This window comes from Hibiscus syriacus, unplaced genomic scaffold, assembly GCF_006381635.1.
Source record: "Hibiscus syriacus cultivar Baekdansim isolate YM2019G1 unplaced genomic scaffold, ASM638163v2 tig00111810_pilon, whole genome shotgun sequence".
NCBI classification, from domain to species: Eukaryota; Viridiplantae; Streptophyta; class Magnoliopsida; order Malvales; family Malvaceae; genus Hibiscus; species Hibiscus syriacus.
Window position 1 is genome coordinate 1087592 of NW_024063186.1, and position 6877 is coordinate 1094468.

At 36.7% G+C, this 6877-nt stretch overlaps 1 long non-coding RNA gene across 1 annotated transcript; it reads right to left on the reverse strand.

Moving 5' to 3' along the window:
- Nucleotides 1-5953: 5953 nt before the first annotated feature.
- On the reverse strand, nucleotides 5954-6304 carry LOC120171090. Its single transcript, XR_005520842.1, has 3 exons — nucleotides 6218-6304; nucleotides 6065-6121; nucleotides 5954-5980 (listed from the first exon to the last, which is right to left on the reverse strand). It is a non-coding gene; the product is annotated as an uncharacterized LOC120171090 (long non-coding RNA).
- Between the last annotated feature and the right edge of the window lie 573 nt (nucleotides 6305-6877).

A 6877-nucleotide genomic window follows, 5' to 3' on the forward strand; every position in this document is an offset into this window, starting at 1 on the left:
AGAAGGGCTAAACTAGGTAAACCTAGGATCCTTTGGAAGAACTTACATGGAGCGACAACTGATGACTTTAAGAGAAAGGTTTTGTCTCATACAGGTTTTGAAACTACAAGCTCAAATAATGCAAATATGTTATGGAAAAATATTGAAAATTCCATCAGAGAGGTGGGCAAAAACACCCTTGGGTTTTCGTCATGGAAGGCCAAGGATCATAAAGAATCGTGGTAGTGGAACAAAGAAGTACAAACTAAGGTGAAGACAAAGCAAACTTGCTTCAAGGAGTTGCTACAATGCAATGACGACGGAGAAAGATCGAGAGCTAAACAAAGATAAAAGGAGGCAAAGCGGGAAGCCAAGAAAACAGTGGCTAAGGCAAAGAATAAGACATACGAGGAAATGTACAAGAGATTAAACACCAAGGAAGGATAAAACAACATCTTCAGGCTTGCAAAATCCAAGGAGAATAGGAAAAAAGATCTAGGTAGCATTAGATTTATTAAGGACAACAATAGTGTTCTTTTAGTGAAAGATCATGATATTAAGAGGGTTTAGGGTAGTTACTTCTTTGTATTATTTAATAACGGTGCCTCTCTCTATAGAGATAGTAATGATGATGGGTCAGTCGACCATCATACTACGGCCAATGATTGCCCTACAAGTAGGATTGGGATTGTGGAAGTTAAAATGGCCCTTAGAAAGATGTGGAGGGACAAAGCTGTCGGTCCAGATCAAATTCCAATCACTGTGTAGTTGACCCTAGGAGAAGAGGGAGTTAAGTGGTTGACCAACATCTTTAATATTATTTTAGAGACTGCCAAGATGCCAGAGGAGTGGAGAGAGCCTACGGTGATACCAATCTATAAGAATAAAGGAGATCCCCAACGTTGTGGTAACTATAAAGGTATTAAACTACTCAGTCATACCATGAAGCTATGGGAAAGAGTGATAGAGGCTAGGTTGAGATAGGTTACTAGGGTTTCGAAAAACTAATTTGGCTTTATGTCAGACAGATCTACTAAAGAGGCGATTCATCTACTTCGACGACTTATGGAGAAATATAGGGAAAAAAATAGAGATCTTCACATGGCGTTCATTGACCTTGAGAAGGCATATGATAGCGTACCCCGCGATACGATCTGGAAGACCTTGGAAACGAGAAGGATCCCAACTGCTTATATACGGGCGATTTGTGATATATACTATAGATCTACTACATACGTCAGAACTACAGTTGGCGACACTGAGGCTTTCCCGGTGGAAATCGGACTCCACCAGGGGTCGACTCTTAGCCCTTACATCTTTGCCTTGATTATAGATGACATCTATTGTGCGACACCAGACGGTGTTCCATGGTATATGCTTTTTTCTAACGAAATTGTCCTAGTTGCTGAAACAAAAAATGAGCTGAATAGTAGACTGGCTACCTGGAAGATTGTTTTGGAAGAAAAAGGTCTAAGGATCAATATTGAAAAGATAGAGTATTTATATTCAAACTTCAATGGAAACCAAAATGATGAATATGTAGATGTATGCATCGAAGGACATGTTATCCCCTCAAAGGATTGTTTCAAGTACCTAGGGTTTATGATATATAAAGATGGGGGTGTAGATGATGACGTTACACACCGTATAAAAGTGGGATGACTAAAGTGGAGGGCTGATACTGGAGTTTTGTGTGACAAGAAGGTGCCTCTAAAACTTAAGGGAAAATTTTATAGAATGACAATAAGACCAGCGTTGTTGTATGGATCAGAATGTTGGGCAATCAAAAAGGATCACGTAAGGAGAATGGAGGTCGTAGAAATGAGAATGCTTCCATGGGCATATGGTAGGACTCTGTGGGATATGACACCAAACTCTGCAATTAGGATGTCCTTGGGGGTAGTGCATGTATCTGAAAAATTGAGGGAGGGAAGGTTACGGTGGTTTGGGCATGTCCTTAGGCGAAAACCGTCGGATGCAGTCAGGAGGGTAGAGTCGATTACATTCGACGGTGTCAGAAGGAGATGACGACCAATGAGGAAGTGGGTAGATTGCTTGAGATCTGATTTGAAGGATTTAGCCCTTACCGAGGACATGACCTCTGATAGGAAAGTATGGAGACTAAAGACCAGGGTAGCCGAGTGAGTCACTGCCATATGGTGTAGCATCTCTGTCTTCTTTTTAAATTGCCTTTGTAGTAATTTCCATGACCTCTACTTTTTATATGTTTCTGTCATTGGATTTTATGAAGGATTAGAACTAGGGTAGCGGAGTAGTGTTACCTTAGTTTAGGTTTTAACCCATTAGACTTTATTTCTTCTCGTAGCTTGCTATCGCTGACTTCCGTGTATCATTCTCTTCATGTTTCCTCTTTTTAAATTTAGTCAGGACTTACATTTCTGTTTATATGCAGAGATTTTTAGACAGAGATTTTTAGGCAGGGATTTATGTGCAGGTACTACTTCCCATTACAGACTCGCATATGAAGACTAGTTCAACTATGTATTTATTGATTTATTTATACATGCATTGTATTTTATCTTTATTTTTAATTTTCTGACTGCTGGAGGTCTTCCACGGAAGCTGCTCTCAACCTGGCGTTGGAGGCAAACTACTACCCTACCTCCCCCTTACCCCATAGCATATTGGGAATAGGGTTTTGTTGTTGTTGTATTATTTATGAATATTGTTTATGGACTAATGGCTAATCTTTCTCTTGATTGTTATCTAAGCAGCTTAAGTTATATCTATATAAATCAATTGGCTATTTTCTTAAAAATCTTGTTTAAATGTTTTATAGAATCTTTTTGATTTAACAAAAAGGGGGAGAATAAAGTAAGGGGGTAATTTTCAAAAATGATTTTCAAAGAAAATCTTGAAATTACTTAAATGTTTTGTTTTATCAAAAAGGGGGAGAATGTTGAAAACATTTTGATGTTTTGATATAACAAATAAAGTACTATTGAATTTTAAGATTTTATTTAATTTTAAATCATATATTCGATTAAATTATTCGAATATAAAAATATTACTCCAAGTTTTCAAATGTCAATTTTAAACCTTAAGTTTAAAATTGTGTTTTAATCTTAAAATATTTTTGAAACAATTTTTACAAAGAATTTCGAACCATAATCGGGCCAAAAATAATTTTTACAAAGGGAGGTCTCGTTACACTCTTGAATGTACTGATACACCCTGTACATCGAATGTAATTAGTGTTCCGATACACAGCCGATGTATCGATACACTCCAGGCTCCAAGAAACATCGAATGTAATTAGTGTACCGATACACCTGGGATGTACCGATACACCTGGTCAACTAACGGTCGAAATATTTAAATTTTACACTGAGTGTACCGATACACCCTTGAGAGTGTACCGATACACCTACGCTCCCAACAAAATTTTTAAATGGTATTCACACCGTAACGACTTTATTGACTTCACCAATGATCCCCAACGTTCAGAAGTGATACAAGATGTATTTAAACAAGCTCAAGAGCCATTGGTCAACAAGAATTGAAAAAGAATCAAGAGAGAAAGCATCAAACATCAAGTTTGTGAAATTCAAGCCAATTTTCCTTCAATATTCATTTTGCTTTCAAGAACACATTTTTGTGCTCAATTGTATTCATCTTTGAGTGTTCTTTTCTTGTTCTAGAATTGTGCAAACATTCTACCTTGTGAGGTTTTTCTGTAAAGTTTGCAAATTTGTAAGTTTCTCTTTGGGAGAGAGTGTTCTCAAGAATTTGGGGTATAATTCTTGAGGGAGTTGTAATGTTACTCTTTGTCCTCAAAAGAAAGAACAAATTAGTGAATTTGTTGGAAAATCATTAGTGTGGATAGCTAAGGTAGTGGACATAGACTTTGGTTGAGAAAGTCGAACCACTCTAAATCACTGTGCAAATATTTTTAATTTTCTGCAAAAGCTTCCACCAAAGTTTTATTGCCAATTCACCCCCTCTTGGCCAATTCATCGATCGATTAACTCAACACATTTTCTAAGAGAACATTAGTTTTAGTATATATAAGTATATTTTATCCTCCGATTTATGGTTGGGATAAAGTGAGTCGTTTATGTTTTTTTTATTTTATAGAAAGTCGTTAGTTTTATTAAAAACGGAAAATATTCAGAATTACAATAAAGATTTACAAATATAATCGTAATCGTAAACTAAATTATAATTAAGACATTTTACTATAACCATGACACAAAAATTAGCCACCTAGATCATACAATGATCAAAAAAGGAAAAGATTTAAAAAACCTAATCAATGCTCAAACAAAATAAAGAAATAAATAAATCTAATTGCATCGGCAAACGAACCACAAAAGGGGATAAAACTACTAAAAGGCCACCGAAAAAGCGCGAATCAGAGTCAAGCGACGTGAGAAAACTATCCACGAGCGCAAAACGCGTATCCAAATCAATCCGAGGGTCCAAAGCATGGAAGATCAGCATGATAACAAATAAGCACCATCTTGATCAATCTTGGTGATGTCAAATCTAACCTGAGAAAAAAGATAAAACAAAAACAACAGCTAAACGATTGAAAACTATCAAAAGGCAGAGAAAAACGTGCCACAAAGACAGAGATAAACGTGTCATAAAGGCAGAGATAAACATATCAGAAAGAGAAAATTATTCCTATTAAAAAACTAAAAAAAATAAAGAGAACATACAACCGACAGTCGGCAACCAGTATTAAAATCGGTACTGTCGTTGGCTAAATAAAATCAAAGAAGAAAAAGTTGATTTGATATATAAAAATTGACCCAAGTTGTAAAAAAAATGGAGGAGAAGAGAGGGGGAGATAGCTGTTTGAGTCGTTTATGTATTATATTAGTAAAAGAATTTAATTTATAATTATAAATCTTATAACATATAAAAATATATTGGATCTATTTCAATCAGACTTCAGTATTGACGACAATGTTATTAAAAATAATTAAAGGGTTGATATAAAAATGTCCAATTTGTACATTTTTCATTTAGCTGTTTAAATTATTTTTCATCTAAATTATTTTTTAATCAATTTAAATACTTAAGGTTGTAAGCTTGATTATTTTAAGTGTCCTGACTATAACAATCGTTAAAAACTCTGTTAAGTATTATATATTTTATTTATATAACTTTAAAAAGTTCATTTTAAATAAAAAAATTATAATTATAATTTTTTTAATAACCCCAATTTTTTGGAAATTTAGCCTCAAAAACTTTAAATCCTTATACTCATGTCGGTTGTTGCCCTTTGTTATTGTTGCGATTGACCGAAACTCCATTGACAGATACAATCACTTGAAGAATTCTCAACTGATGATTTAAACTCGACAAACAATAATCCCAAAATCGTTAAACTAAAGCACTTGCCTTGCCTTGGCAGCCTGCATACGCATATATCCATTTAGCTAGAGTAAGCAGGGCAGTTAAAGCACTTTTGAAGAAAAGTAAAAGCTTTGAAACCTGCTTCTTCCAATTTGTAAAGGCGAAGACAAGGCAAGAAGAAGGCCTTGAACGTTTGACCCCACCAACATTCCAATCTACAGCCCTTCCCCTCTTAATTTCAAAATAAAGCCTCATATAATCGCTGCTGGAATCCCGGCCAGATAATACGCCCTAAGATTAGCATAAGCTCCGATATGTTGCCACCCCATTCCTCTCACCATGCCTGCATGCACCACATCTCAAATCAATATATACAGAGAGAGATAGGATACGTTTAGGCGTTTACACTATGTAGAACTTGTTGAGGCTCTGACCGCAAGCAACCTCATGTAAACCATCGGCAATAAGTGAGAGGCAGACCAGAGGATCGATTCGTGCGACTTTGAGTACGACTTCGTTTTCACTGCTGTAATCATACCCGAAAACATGGAGACAACAGAAAAGAATTGTACTTGCAATGAGCGTTTCCACGAGTGTGAGGAGCAGTGAAACAAAGGAGGTTACTTGAGCTGCCTGTGGGTTACCAGCTCCTAATGCATTTGAAATCCTTGTACTGTAAAGATATATGGTGACAGAATTATTGCTCAAAATATAAGTATAAAACTAAGTGAACCGAATGTAATGGACAAGTTCAAACCTGGCAGCTATACTGATTCCAAGTGGTATGTTATAATGCAATGCGTCGCTTGAAAGGCTGCACATTAACAGAAACAGATGCATACAATTAGAGGTATTAATGCAACAATGAAAATTAGGGGTGAAATATAAATGGTAATAAACAGTTTCATACCATATCGAAAGGACTGAAGTTTCAAGCTTTGAATTTGGGAGAAGACCAGACATTAGTACAAGAATCTCAAAACACCACCATTCCAGGCTGCAAAGAAGACCCACCCAACACATTAAGAACAAACAATTAAACATGAGAAAACAGACGGTCGAAAAGGATGATGAATGATGCTGCTCGTTTACCAGCACATTACAGCAGAAGGAACAGCGAACCGGAAAAACTTCTGGACGCTCATGAAAACATCCTTCAAGTAGAGGGTTCGGTTTCCCGACATGACGATGAGTACCCCATGTAGAATCCTAGCAAGATCACGTAGAACCAATACGATAAACCGATAGCCAATGCCGCCCCGGTGTATCCGAACCCGGATTCGAATACCAAAACCCAGCAAAGGGACACATGGAAACACAGTGTTGCGAGCGAGGTGTACAACGATGGAAGGACCAATCTCTGGGATTGGAAGAAACGAACCTGTGATTGAAGAATGGAGTAGGCGAAGAGTGAGCCACATTGCATATCGATAAGCTATCTCTGTAACTTGAGGGTTTTGGCCAATCAGCACCAATAGTTTGTCCATGTACATCCACAGGAGACACACGGGGAGGGAAATCCGAAGTGCACATATTATGGAGCAGTAAGTTTAGCTTCCTAGTTTATGGT